General features: G+C 32.7%; 1 long non-coding RNA gene across 1 annotated transcript; it reads right to left on the bottom strand.

Moving 5' to 3' along the window:
- Positions 1–9,627: 9,627 nt before the first annotated feature.
- Positions 9,628–15,634, bottom strand: LOC127730839 (uncharacterized). Its single transcript, XR_007995319.1, has 5 exons — positions 15,541–15,634; positions 12,282–12,341; positions 11,521–11,608; positions 11,040–11,156; positions 9,628–9,783 (listed from the first exon to the last, which is right to left on the bottom strand). It is a non-coding gene; the product is annotated as an uncharacterized LOC127730839 (long non-coding RNA).
- Positions 15,635–16,139: the final 505 nt, after the last annotated feature.

A 16,139-nucleotide genomic window follows, 5' to 3' on the forward strand; every position in this document is an offset into this window, starting at 1 on the left:
ATTCATGATATCAAAATAGGAAGTTTAAGATATCTTTCCTTGCCCCATGATATTGTCATTTAGACCGAGGGAATAGCCTGTATTGGGTCATTTAATCCAAAACAGTTCGCAAACTTAACGAGAACTTTATGTCGTTTACTTGATTGTGCTGGTTGTTCCTGGACGGTTTCGACTGGTTGGAATTTGAGAAATTCCGACATGGATTTTCGTTACATATTACTCAGCTTTTGCATTCCGACATAATTTGGTATTTGGTCAGGAATTTTATAATGATGAGTTGTACAGTGTAAATAATTTTCTTATCTTTCAGGCAGTCACTTCCTGTTAGACGATATTTTGATTTTGTTTTTGTCCATGTCTAATAACTAGTGTTGTATACTTTAAATTTACATGCCAAAGCGTGCAACTTCTTTTTGTTAGTGTATGTTCCAATTGCTTCAATGGTTGGACTGTTTGGGAAGTTTTTCCCCAAAACGACCAGTGTTTATATATAATTACTTTTTGGAATATACTTTGAGGTATGGTATTGTTGTTCGCTGTTCCTGTAAAAATATTATGAACATTCTGTATCATACTAGTATCAACTTTCCCTTAGATTATTTGAGTTTTCCTCCTACCATATGTTGATACTAAATTAGTATGATTCTTAAGATTACAAATCGCTTATACTATTTTTTTCTTCAATGAAGTTTGGTTTGTATAATTATCAGGATTTCTTTTTACTGAGTTGGTGTGAGTTATTTGTTCGTATATTTTAATTGATATACAGCCTGTTTAAATCTTGCGTTTTAGGCGTTTTCCTGTTTAAGCTCTGAACTTTCTACGTATTAATTCATCCCTGGCTCTCAAATGTTTGGGTTCGAGCGTTCCTGATGAAGGTTAATACGGAAAAGCGGGTCGGACGTACGAAATTTATAGTGTTATTTTTATTTAGAAAGCCGTTTTGTGACCTTTAGATATCGTTTGCATTTGATTTGTGTTGCTATATCGTTGTCTCATTGTTATTCATCCTATGTTTTCCTGTATTGAAAGATGATAATAAAAAAATATAAAAATAAGAAGACTTGAAATGCAACAGGATATTGTTATTTACTTTAATCAGCAAACTACCTGTAATACTATTCACACTATTCTTACTACTTTACAAGTTCAATGAACATAACTAGTCAAAGAAAAACGTCATTTGAGTTGAAAATTATAATTGATTTTACGCAACGTCACTTGATTTTGTTCTGTGACCTTTTGTTCATCTCTTTTTCAGTCTAGGTAAACTATGGTGTATACAAATCTTAAAACTGAACTTCTCCTATAGTGGTAATCGATTGCTTTTTTTTATTGTCATTGTTTCTGAAAGGTTTAGGCGATTATGAAAAAAGACAAAATTTTGGATAGAAGCCTTCAGTATTCCTGATTGTACAACTAATAAACATATTTGTACTGACGACAAACGATATTCAAATGTCACTCATGCGCTATTGATACACTGCAGTACTAGTTATAAAAACAAAGGATATGGGGTACCTATCCATGACACAAAATCAGGACATGCACAGCAAAAAAAACACACAATAAGCAAAGGAACAGCGCTTTTATTGCTGTTCTTCATCTCAAAGTCACAGTGAGGCCTTCAACACTGAGCAAAAAAAACCTCTCACTTCACTAGCCCCTAGCACCGGCTTGAGCGGAATTAATTTGGATAGACTTTGTAAGACTTTGTAGTTATATGTGTTCTCTTTTGATATTGACAGAATAAATCACTTTAAAACATAGAGAAACAAGAAATTGGTATACTACATTTGCGATAGTTTGACTGTTTCAAATTGTCAACGGACTGAGTTTAATGTATATTACCCATCGACGGGTAATATTTTCCTTGGTAATTTTATGAAAACATATTGAATTTTGTATCCTTTGCTCATAATTAAAATTCTAATGAAGCTTTGAAGGAGTCTCTTGTTGCCTTTCATTCGCAGATCAAAACATTTGACTCTTGTATGTACCGTTATTGAATTTTCTAGATATTCATTATTTGCAAAAGATCCAGTAAAATAAAATTTAATCTCAGTATACATTTAAATGCATGAGATGCGCAATTATATATAATATATCTTTAGTGGTGCCTGAGACGACCAAAGTACTTATAAATTCAAAACCTATTACAAACGTTGTATAGCTAATATAACTGAAAAGTACTGAAAGGAAAACAACCACGACAAGTCATTTGGAGATACATTCCTTAGAACTAAATGATTTTCGAAATTTTATCGCAGGAAATTAAAAAATTAAAAAATAAATCCGTATTTTCATTTAAAACCTGTAGAAAAATTTACCCAAAACAGCAACAAAGAATAGAAAAATTGTCAGCGCCATTAAGTATGATTGTGGAGATTTCTATTTTGAGAAAATCTTTGGTCTAGGTTCGAGATAACCATCAAAAAATTTCGTCATGCAATGACCCGAACATAATTCGACAGTAGACTATGATCTGACATAGTTAGACAAATGATCTTGTCTCATGTTTATCTTATTTAAGTAACGATCAAACTTCAAAGTCATGAACTGTCGTTATTTATTCTATGCAAAATTTAGAAAGCCAAAAAAAAAAGAAGATTGAGAGCATAACAATAAAAAAATGTCTAAAATGAACTGTCAAAACCATTTAAGGATACCCTTGCCAGAGGATTGCAACTGACGGTTAAGTATATTTAAGTAATTTTATGATCTGGAAATTTACAAACAAATTGTGTCAATTTCCAGCTTGGAACATGACTAATATTTTCTAATTTTTTTAAAACCTGTAGAAAACCTTACACAAAACAGCAACAAAGAATAGAAGAATTGTCAGCGCCATTAAGTATGATTGTGAACTCTGGTCTAGGTTCGAGGTAACTATCAAAACCTTTCGTCATGCAATGACCCGAACAAAAATTCGACAGTAGACTATGATCTGACATAGTTAGACAGATGATCTTGTCTCATGTTTATCTTATTTAAGAAAAGACAAAAAGAAAAAGCACCTTGCGAAATTCTTTAATTTTACTTTCAGATATATTGATGATGTCCTATCACTGAATAACCCATATTTCAGTCAGTACTTACAACTCATATATCCCAGTGAACTTGAAATTAAGGATCCTACTGATACTAGAAGGACTACTTCATACCTTGATCTTTTCCTCAATATTGACACAGATGGACGACTTCACACTAAAATCTATGACAAACGGGACGATTTCAACTTCCCATTTCTCAGCAGTAACATACCCTCTGTCCCATCGTATTGTGTTTACATATCTCATTTGATACGTTATGCTCGTGCATGTTCACACTATACGGACTTCATATACAGGAGTGTGCTCCTTACGCAGAAACTGCTCCAACAGAGTTATGAGGAGGAAAGATTAAAAATGACACTCTATAAATTTTATGGACACCATCACGAATTGGTTGATCTATACGATGTGTCTGTGACTAAACTAACTAACGACATTTTTACCACGTCTTAGATTGTGGTTTACCATCTATGTCGTTTGGTCTGCTAAGTAACGAACGTGAACTATTCCCGAATATGACTGTTTTGCCGAGTGTGAATTCGCATTGCTATTAGACGTGTCTCGGTATTTATACATCCAACATTCATGTATTTAGTTATGATGTTTCTTTTGTTAGTCTGGTTGGATATAGTGTTATATCTTATCGTTTGTGGTTTGAATTCTATTTCTATTTTCTATTTGTATGTAAAGGTTAAGGTAATTAATCAGCTAGTTCATTTATATGATTTTTAATTTAAAGCAACTATATGCACAGGATTTATTTTTTTTTACACAGTTTTGATTTAGACGAAAAACCGACATGGTTAGAAAATACAAATAATTACACCATTACAAACACAATTCTATATTAATATTCTTGTAATGGTTAGAAAATACATAAAATTACACCATTACAAACTCAATCCCAATTTTATATTCTATTTTTAGAAATTTACCTGTGATAAAATAAACGCCACAAAAAAATACGTCACGTTTTGTGGCGTTGATACATTCGTGTGACGCACTTCTCATAATTCTATTGTGGTGTACTGGTGTACTGTCGTACATTCATGGGAGGTGGTGTCCGTTGTTATTTTGGGGTTTACATGTCGTAATGTACTATTATATTATTTATTTATGTATTTCTCTGTCCTGAGTGTTCTTTCGTTTATTTGTACTGTATTCCTGTCACGTAATGTTGTCATTTTAGCGATACTTTTAACATTGCAATATAAGCGGGAGGTTTGGCTAGCCATAAAACCAGGTTCAATCCACCATTTTTGTCTTAAATGTCCTGTACCAAGTCAGGAATATGGCAGTTGTTATCGAATAGTCCGTTTCTATGTATGTTGGCGTTTGTTTTTGTAGCAGTTCAGTGTTTCTGTTGTTCCGTTGATTTCCTCTCATAATTGATGTGTTTCCCTACGGTTTTGGTTTGTGACCTGGATTTGTTTTCGCTTAATCGATTTATGACTATAGAACAGCGGTATACTACTGTTGCCTTTAATATCATTATTTGTAAATCTTTAACTAAAGAACCACCAATAGTATTCCTCGGTTAGGTGAAAATACTGATTATCCTACGCTACTTTATATATACAATTTTTACATCGGCCTTGTTATTCCTGAGAAAACTCATTCAGTAATGTCCTGTTTCACTACAAAACATTTAGATTGGACGAATTACTGTTGCGCTCACCTAACTTCAACAGAAAATTTAGCTATTGCCTGTAACAACTCCAATTTCACACAGTCTGTAACGTCGATTCCCGAATACAACAAGATAACCTTAAACTCCTCCGGATCAAACAGTTATTGTGCAGGGCGGCTGACTACAGTGGTAACAATCACCAACCTACTCGCCGCCCGGTAGGTTAGAACCACAAAAGGTCTTCATACTATCAGGACTGCTTTGATACTGATCGGGGGCTACGGCTGTCGCCGACGTCCTTGCCTCAACATCTTGGTAGCCGAATCTGAAACATTTGCGACTGCCTATGGTGGCCTGGCTGCCGGTTTTTGTGCCTTGGATTGATCCACGACGGGCTCTACCACACTTTGAGAATTGGCGAACTTAAAGTTAAACAAGTTCGCACGTCCAGCCTCGGGGAATTAATCTACACGACAAAAGCATAGATCTGATGCATCTACTGGTCCAGGTGTCTCAACAGAGACAACATATCCGTCCAATAGAGGACCATTACAGGAATATCAGAAATATTTTTTCCTGTCAGTGTTCCGTCAAAATAATTGGAATTTGGCACATACGAATTCCCGATCTTCGTACTCAATGTTTGGCGTTTTTGCACTTCTTTGTTGTAAAAAATGACCTATCTGTATGATGTAGATGATCGGCGTGTTCTATACTGTGATCAACTTTTTACTGCATTTCTGTATATTCCAGGTGTATTTATCATTGGTAAATTCTTTTTCTTCTCATTTACGATTAAGAGTATCTATTTAAGCAATTTCATATCCCCGCCTGCACCATGCGTGAGTGTTTCCCTAATTCCATATGGTTTTTCAGCGAGCCGAAAATTTTGATCTTTATAAATGTTACTTTGCGACTGTTGCATGCTTTGTTGAAAGTAGATTCAACAGATTTAATCTGTTAGATTTTAACTAAATGAGAACATGTTTGTCAATTTCGAGTTTTACACGAATGATTATAAGGATACCAAAATTTTCTTTCTATTGAAAATAAAGAGAGCAGACGCCTAAGAATGTTATACATGTACGATTATACCAAATTATGGTGGCGTCGTATTCACTTAATTAGTATATCTAGTTTATTAAAGAGTTGCAAATTTGGATTAGATATTAGATATTAGCTTTGTAGTACATTTGTTGTATATGGGTAAAGGTGCAAGGGTATAACTTTCGTTTGATAATTAATTAAGGCAACAGTAGTTTACCGATGTTCAAATCTCGTAAATCGACTAGGACGAGACAAGTCAACTGTGGGAATTGCAAGACCTCCAAAGGTGCGTCGACAGGGTAAGCGTCTCCTTCATACATAGAAATGAAAGTTCACAAATGGAAAGCTGAATCTTTTATTTCAAACTCGATTGGATAGATGCATTCAACATAGTCACCAACTATTTAATTATTAAGTTAGAGAACATGATCTTTATAACGGAAAGCGAAGTTAAAGGATAATGTATGAAAACGATATACATTGGAGCAATAGGTAAGTTACTGTTGAGAAATGGAAAATTGAAAATTGGAAAGATGAAATCATCACGTTTGTCATAGATTCTAGTTTGAAGTCGTTCATTCGTGTCAATATCGAGAAAAAGATCAAGAATTGATGCAGACCTTATTTTTTCGGTGGTATCCTTAATCTCAAGTTCACTAGGATATATGAGATGTAAGCACTCATTGAAGTGTGAGTTATTTAGAATAACAAAAATACCGATTGCAAAGGAAAATTCATAACGGAAAGTCCTTTATCGAATTGTACCTACGTTTCCCATTTTTGTAGAAAAAGCTCTGTTGATTGAGACGATGTAGTCGGTATTTCAATTGAGCATGGCCATGGGGGAATAGTAGTGTAAATTTCATTATCGTAAAAAAGAAGTTGTATAAGAGAGAATAGGGTGCCAGCAAAAATAAAATGCTCCGTAGGACGCAGCTTGATACGACCGCAAAGGTCGAATTCTGAACAGTTGGAGCAAGTATGGACACTACATTCAAGCTTGATACAGCTCACAATTTGGATTGTGATTAAATATTTGACACAGCATATGTTTTTGACACAGAATGAATGTGGTCAAAGAACTGAAAATTTTGAAATTGGACTTATAGCTTTTATGGTCCAATATCAAAAGTCTAAATACACGGTTAGATTCAGCATATCCAAGTTCACCAAAAATTCAATTAATTTATTTATTAATGGATTAATATTATATTAGCTAAGTTTTCAAATGGGATCGCTTTATCAAATCAAATGTATATATACAACTATGCCTTTTAGTACAGTGTACAGTGAATTGTAAAATGTAATTGCTATATAATAATATTGTTAAATAAACACCCTATCGGGACATGTTACTCACACTAGTAGAGATGAAAAGGCGAATTTCAAAACAAACTTGTGTTATAACCTGAGTTATTCCTTATTAATTGTAGTGATTAACATATGTTGGTATACTAAAATTGTGTAAACTCTTTTTAGCAATGAACAAAAAATGTTGAATAGTCATATTCCTTGCACATTCATTGTCGTTAATCATTAACTCTAAATAAAAGCTATCTATAATTGAAAAAAATGAATTCATTGGCTTCATGTAAACAGTTTGACCAATTATGAGTTTGTGACAGATTGGCAATTTTATAATATTTAAGGAGGATTGTTTATATCTTATTGAGAAAAACTATTCACATATGTCTATGTGTGTTCATGTATTTATAGGCCTGGAGTTGCTGGACCAATACCTTCTCAAATTAATACGCTTTATAATAAGAGTCTCAAACAAGTAAAGTTATAGATTACAATGTCTTATAAATATATATATATAATAAGCAAGTCTAAAAGGGTACAACATCACCAAAAAAAATAAAATCATAAACAAATGTTAAATATTTCGGATAACTAACATCCTTCATCAGTAAGATGTCAAATGATTCTTATCTTGACATGTGGTAGTCACACTGTAATAGTAATCTTGATCGTTATACAAATTATCACAAATCAATACGCTGGTATTTTTTTTCAATATTGATGTATGAGAGGAGGAATAAATTCAGACATCAGCTCTCACAAATAAGTCTTGCATACTTGCTGGTCTCCGAAAAGCTAAGACAGGAGGTTTGGGAAAAATCATGGATAATTTTGGATGTATGGCAATAATCTGCCAATTGGCACGGATCAAACGGGAGAGGTTAGTAAAGGCGGGATTGTATGTTAAAACAAACGGAACTGTTTCGCTTCGCCTTTTCTGTTTGTACTGTAATAGGTCATTGCGGCTGTTATTGTTATCACGCGCAAACCCCTTATCTATGTCCCATTTCTTATAACCTCGTTTGGTCAAAAATCCGCGAAGTTTCTGTAACCGTTTAGTGACAGCCTCCTGAGAGGAGCAAATCCGTTTTACTCTGAGAGCTTGACGGTACGGGATACTTTTTGTACAGTCTTTGGGGTGACAGCTTTGGGGAGAAAGGTACTGATGTTTATCTGTAGGTTTAATGTAGAGGTCTGTTGATATTCTTCCCAAAACTGTCACCCATTCTTTACTCTGAGAGCTTGACTGTACGGGATACTTTTTGTACAGTGTTTGGAGTGACAGCTTTGGGGAGAAAGGTATTGTTGTTTATCTGTAGGTTTACAGTAGAGGTCTGTTGATATTCTCCCCAAAGCTGTCACCCCAAAGACTGTACAAAAAGTATCCCTTACAGTCAAGCTCTCAGAGTAAAGCGGATTTGCTCCTCTGAGGAGGCTGTCACTAAACGAAATATTTAACATTTGTTCATGATTTGATTTTTTTTTGGTGATGTTGAACCTTTTTAGACTTGCTTATTATATATTATATTTTGTAGTGTACTGTATCATAATTATATGATCCATCGCCTCGTAAGATTTATCGTTGGCTATTATTCAGACATTTATATATATATATATAAACACGTCTAAATTGAAAACAACGTTCAAACCTATGATTGCGTTGGATAAAAACCGCAATTTTTATACGTGTGCATGCAAAACAAATTTCTTGATAGAGGGGTCTAAATACAGCACAAACAACATTTTCCAAAAGACCAAATGAGTGAAAAAGTATGTTTTAACAAAACGCATTTGACTAGCAGGTCGAACAACTGCTGTTCTTAAACCCTGCTGACTGCCATTGGCGATTGCCAAATAAACGGATCACAAGATGTAACAAATGAGATCTTATTATTAATTTATTACCAAACAGAAAACAATAAACTTGCGGAAAAGATGATATACCGCAAACATGAGGTGCAAACATTTGTACATCATATCCGGATTTCGACAATTAATGTCTCTTCAGTGATGTTAGGAATCGAAACGGTATTTGGAAGGCCATATAATTTACCTCAATTTAGGATAGACTCTTGAATTTTGAAAGAGTCAAAATAGGATGAACGGATCATATAAACCCGAAGGCAAATATAATACAAGCCCAAACGAAAAAATATAAACAAGTCTAAATTGAAAACAACGTTCAAACCTATGATTGCGTTGGATAAAAACCGCAATTTTTATACGTGTGCATGCAAAACAAATTTCTTGATAGAGGGGTCTAAATACAGCACAAACAACATTTTCCAAAAGACCAAATGAGTGAAAAAGTATATTTTAATAATATATCTTTTATGAATGGTATTTTTGATTGATTACAACTGGTCTCGAATCGTGTGATGAATATATCGATGCTTACCCTATCGACGATTCTGGTCTTATTCAAATTGAAGATCGTGCAATGTCATTTATTTTCCAAATTTCATCTTTCATTGCTTAATACTTATGAAAGTTGTGCTGAACTACCTAAATATTTGAGGTGTAGACAAAAAGACATACAAGCACGAAATGATCCTTAACATAAAACGAACACAAATTCTTCTTATGGACACTTTTTAATGCAGTGAGTATTTAGCCAAATGAAATGGGTTCACGTGAATAACAAAAGTCTATCATATATAAACATTTAATTATTCACTTGTATAGTCACGCACCGTCTTTTTCTTCCTCTTCAATTATGCTTGAGGTAACAGTTACTGTATATTTACGCTATTAAAAGAAAATTACTAGCAATAAATGTGTGAAGTAAACAAAATATAAACGGTAAATAATATTAATGAAGTAAAAATAGTTTCACTGTCATGTGCTATTGCTGAACTATATTTCGACCACCAAAGATAACTAAGGTATTCATAGTTTTAATTTTAACTCACTCTCGCTATACTCGCCCGAATTTAAAGCATGTTATTTGTAATGACATAAAACCGTCAGATACAGATGAAATTGTTTACAGTAACTTCTTACTATTCCTGAAAACAACTTTCATTATATATTTTTTGTAAAATTCAATGTATTTGATCTTAAAAACTCTTATCATCAATGAATAAAAAATTATACAAGTATTCTTGACAAAAATGTACAATGTTGTTACCGTGAGCAACTTCGAAGAACTAACTGCCCATTACATATATTATAAAGTATAACAGAATCATTCATTTAAATCAGCTACGAAACATATGCGCACTATCTAATTTTGTGATCTAGTGTTGTTGCTGATTTTTTTCCATGAGCGTCATATCCAACGAACAGCTGTAGTTACATTAGTTTAACTGGTTTAGATTCACCATAGTATGTGTCTGTACCAGGCTATCTGGACCATATATTGTTCGTTGTTGTTTGTCCTTGTCTTTAAGATGTTATTTTTTAAGGGGCGAGTTGCATATGTTGGTCTGTTGTCCTGTCCAAATATTTTTGTGATTCTTGTTATTTTTTTTTATTTATATAAATCTGAAAATAACCCGATCCTTTTTTTACAATTACTAAAACTGGTTTTGCCTATAGAAATAGCATATCTGTAAAACATGAAAAAATCAAAACAAACAGATCTATATGTAGTTCGTGACAATTTTTAATAAATTAGGCCGTAAGTTTTATTAATTGAATTGTTTCATATTTTCATGCCGGGACCTTTTAAAGCCGACTATGGATTTGTCTCATTGCTGAAGGCCGTACGGTTACCTATAATTATTGCTACATCCACTTCATATGAACTTTGGTGGATAGTTTTCTCATTGGTAATCATACAACATCTTTTTATTTTTATAATGAATAAAGTAACAATCGCGGTCCTCTTTGACGTCTCCCTATTTCACTTTTGATTCAGAGGAGGTTACTTTTAATGTTTCGACATTATATATTTTCATTATCTCACATAAAGGCTTCTATCCGTTTATAGTATATATTTCGGCCTTATAAATATTCATGATCTCATATAAAAGCCGTTTATAGTACATGTTTGTACTTACTAGTCATTGGCATCTGAGTTGTCATTGGAGCATTTGTTGTCATGTTTGATCCGCCTGCAGGATCAGATGTCATTATTGAGCCACCTGAAGTCGTTGACCCAGAGGCCCATTCTCTAGCTGAAAAAGAAGTAACTTATTTTTAGAAATACTATGTGTGTTTATATTTTCATATTAGTATTTTTTAGTTCTTTTTAGTTGAAGTATGTGAAATTTTCTAATTTTCATTCCACTAAAATAAATGACTTTATACAAGATGGAAGTACAAATACATGTAGCATATGCGTTCTTACGTGCTGAATTTTGTCATCTCTAGGATTCAGACTTAAAAAAATGTGCTTAAGCGATTCGTTTTCTTTCTTCGGTTCTCTTATTATTTACAACGGTTAGAGGTTAGATAAAAAATTTAAAATTTTCGTTTATACTATTAGGGTCATAAACAGAATTAAGTTAGGACACTGCCTTACTCTGTTTTGAAACTTACTAATTTGGGATACACAAGCTTGATCTTTGCAGAAACAATGGTCCCCAGGGTGATGAGCACCAATGCATGACTGATGGTCTTCGTGGTGCTGAAATTATAGTATACTGACTAAAATCCGTTATTGTCTTTTTGCATTATGCAACGGTTGTAATTTCGAAATAAACCAATATCAAAATGACATTGATTTTTGCAGAAAATAAATGGTCTTTGAAAATGCAAACAGGGAGGGAAATATATTGTTCATATTGGATACTTGTGTCTTGGTGTAAAACTTACCGTTTTGGTATTGTAAAATATTTATTCGATTTTTGGTAGCTTCATTTACAATTGCAAATTGAACATGTTTATAATCATTTATCATATTACATTTAAATAGCCATGCATTTTTTAAGGTATTTTTCGAATAAAATAAAAATGTAGAATTTATACATATACATGAGATAGGTGTATTTCTTATCGAACAGTTAAATGCGGGCGATTTTGAGTTATTTATATACATAAACCAAAAAACAAATATGAGGGACTCGAATGAACTCTAAACCGGGTTCGTCGAAAGAGTTAGCGTCTTGTGCTGGATTGCATTAGACTTATCCGTCCTAACTGCAGAAAATTATTTTGTTACATTTCGATATTGTTATATAACTAATTCTCAAGTTTGTCCAATGTTAGTCCATTTTCACTTCATAATGGGTTAAGTTTAAAATAAAATAAAAACAGTAGTTTTCAACCATTATTAAAATGATTAAAAAATCAAAACGTACCCCTTGTCCATGATGAGTATAACATTGCCCTGTCTGTGACTTGAGCATAATCTGGCAAAACTGAAAACAAATGATAAGATGAAAAACTAGAATAATGATTTTGAAATCATAATATTTTTATCATCAAAGGTGAACTCTGATGTTTTTGTGGTAATTGTGGTTCAGTATTAGCACTTCGTGGAAGGAATAGTGTGTGTGGTAAACTATTGTAATGTTTAGTGCAGATTATCGTTAATCTAATGAAGTAAGTTTGTAAAAATGGTGTTATGCTATTGGAAAATATACTCTTAGAAAGAGATAATCATGGACGACGTCTGGTAGGTTTTGTCACATGTTTGGTATTTTAAATAACCTGTGATTTTTTTTTTTATTTATTTCTATGTAAAGATGTTCAAAGTGTTTAATAATTGAACACATAGTTGCAATGCATTCTATTGTGCTGCTTTATATCACCCAAAAAAAAACTCTTTGTAAAGTAGGTGTGTCCGAAGCGCTTTTCTGGATTCTCCTTAATCAGATACGCTTAAATAAAAAAAAATTGAAAGCTAAGGATGTATAAATATTTTTAAGTACTTAAAGAGGTATTTGACCAAAAAAAGGGATCAAATTGAAAAATTGCCAAATGCATTTTAATATAAAAATAAGAAGATGTGGTATGATTGCCAATGAGTTAACTCTACACAAGAGACCAAATGACACAAAAATTAACAACTATAGGTCACCGTACGGCCTTCAACAATGAGTAAAACCCATACCGCATAGTCAGCTATAAAACGCCCCGAAATGACATATGTAGATAATTTCAAACGAGAAAATTAACGGCCTGATTTACAGGCTCTTGACTTGGGACAGGCATATACAGAATATGGCGGGGTTAAACTAGTTAGATAGCGCCAAACCCTCTCCTAACCTGGGACAGTGGTACAACAGCACAACACAAGAACACACTATACAAAACAATGTACGAAAAACAAATATGATAAACAGCAACAAACAACAACCACCTCTCAACTACAGGCTCTCAATTTTATTAAACTAGTTTGAAGGCGCCAACCCTCCCCTAACTTGGGATAGTGTTACAACAGCACAACATAAGACCAAACTATAAAAGTCAGTTGAAAAAGGGTTGAACTCATCAGATGGATACAAAGCAGATATTCATCTAACAAAAACACAGAGTGGACGTGGCAGGGTAAATATACATCCCAAAAACAAAAAGACGCTAAATACAGATCTGAGAGTACTCGCAGTTACTGACAGCTAGTTCAAAGACAATAACAACTAATAAAAAAAATCATGCATCTAAGACTAAAATATCAATCAGTGTACATCCAACATCCAATGGATTTAGTGTAAAGACGTCATTAATAGTCAGAGAAAAACATGATCTTGTGCAATGCCAAGATACAAGTATCGACAGATTGTAGAGCCATGAATGTGCATATGTATATAAAAATAATATTTAGTTTGATTTTAATTTTCTGATAACAAAATCAATATCAATACCAATAAAACAATATTCAAAGATCTAATTATAGTGTTGAATTGGTAACCTTTTAGAATAAGTTTATTTAAAGGATCGATAAGTTTACCCGGATCGTATCTAAATTTCCGGGCTCGGTAAACAACATCTCCGTAAAAATTAGGATGTGCTATCCTGTTTAAAATAAGTTTTCAACCAAACTTCCAAACCAAATCTTTATATCTATAGAAGAATCTAGTAAAGGTTTTAAGTAATTTACTTTGCATGAAGAAGAAGAACATTATAAAAATAAGGAGATGCGGTATGATTGCCAATGAGAGAACTGTCTACCAAAGGTCAAATGAAGTGGATGTAAGCAATAACAGACAACCGTACGGCCTTCATCAATGAGAAAACCCATACTTAGATTTCTTAAAATTTCTATATTTATCTACAGAGAATAAAGTTTGTTTTAAATTAAAAGTAAGCTCGAAATACGGTAGGTTAACATAAAAAATTTAGAATTGTGTTTATTTTGATAGTCTCTTTAAATGTTAATAAACATGTCTGATTAGCGTTTATTATTTATCTCGTTTCATTTATATGGAATTACAAATCTTAGTTTCACACTTATATTTCTGCTTATTCAGTTTAAGCTCATAATTATGGAAATAGGGTCTGATATTCCAGCTGATGAAGTCAGTATAAAAAATAAGTTCTTTCTTATCGGCAATTAGTCTGAACAATTTGTCTTGACAATATGATAGTTGGAAGGGAATAACATGAAGAAGTTTTAAGGAAAAAAATCCATCTTTTTAATCGTACATAACGTTGCTATATGAACATATTTAAAACCATGGTGTTGCTGTATTGTTTAAAACATTACGTGACGTCATTACCTAATATTTTGATTATAAATATGACCAAGGGGGAAATTCACAAATTGTCGATAACAAAAATGCGAGTTAAATCGAGTTGTTCGTTTGTATTCCATGTATGCATTGTTGTGTTTGTATTCCATGTATGCATTGTTGTGTTTGTATTCCATGTATGCATTGTTGTAAGGTTGTCATGGAGGGCACGTGCACATATGGATGATACGTTTTATTGTCACATGCAACATCACTTTAAAACACCACTTGATTAACGTCAAAACAAAAAAATGAAGCGCTATGTAGTGTAATTATTGTATCATGATATCGTTAAATATCAAATACTAAACTGGTTATAGAGTTTTAATTATTCATTTAAAATGTTTGAATAAAAAACATTGAATGGTCATTTAATTTTTTTTTTTTTTTTTTTGCATCTATCTAGTCTTCTGTACATTTTGGGGATCTATTTAATGCAAATAAGCTGTTTGATTTGGATGTTGGTTTTTTTTTCGAAATATGAGAAAAATAGTCTTTCTTAATAATACACATTTGAAATTAAAACAATACAACATTTATAATCTAGCAATACAAAGATTTCGGCTTTATAGCGTGACCTTATTTTTTATATTGGTTTTAATTGTTTGCACTCAGGTATTAAGAGTTCAAAATTATGATTTTCTTGTCCCAAAAATTTAGAGAAGTTGAATGGAACAGATTAATTCTGAAGTGCCGCGCTATTCAACCTAAAATAAACAACTTCTTTAAAACCAAACATAAGGTTGCTAGTTTTTAAAACTCCCCATCTCTCAATTTTGAAAGGACAGAAGTGTATATATTAATGGCTTATTATTGTTTAAACCTTGATCAAAATTTTGGGTTATTTTCAAACAAACGTAAAAACAAAATTAAATAAATAACTGACCTGTTGATCCACGTTGCATGTTGTTCCGAAGCAATCGATGGCAACAGTATAACCTGATATTAACAGAGAGATTACAGTATTATATATATACAACATTTCAATTATTTTAATTCAATAAAGTATAAATATATAAGTATCTGCTAAATTTGATTTGAATTCTACAGTAAGCAACACAACATGATAACCCGTGAAACTTCTATTTCAAAACAATGACTTTAAAAAAAAGAACATTTTCACATAGTACCTATATCATAGCTTCTATATCATATGTGTTATACATTCGTTGATATAACATTACATTTAGCCTGAGGATTGATGCCAAAGATATATACGTATAAATGTCCGTCCATTTCACAACTTTGCTAGATATGATCTTACCAACAGCCAGCACTAAAACAAGAACAACGCTTATATTAACCATCGTGTTATGAATGTATAAAGTGGTAAAGCGAGACTGCATCATTTATTTATATATAAACATTTTCTAGATGGTTGGATGACATTGACCTAACGTAAGGTTAACTGAATTCAACAGAGGCCTATTTTCTTTATTCGTGATGGTCTTTACATGGGCGATTTATTGTGTCAGAATTGTTCGT

This window comes from Mytilus californianus, unplaced genomic scaffold, assembly GCF_021869535.1.
Source record: "Mytilus californianus isolate M0D057914Y unplaced genomic scaffold, xbMytCali1.0.p SCAF_2, whole genome shotgun sequence".
Taxonomy (NCBI): Eukaryota; Metazoa; Mollusca; class Bivalvia; order Mytilida; family Mytilidae; genus Mytilus; species Mytilus californianus.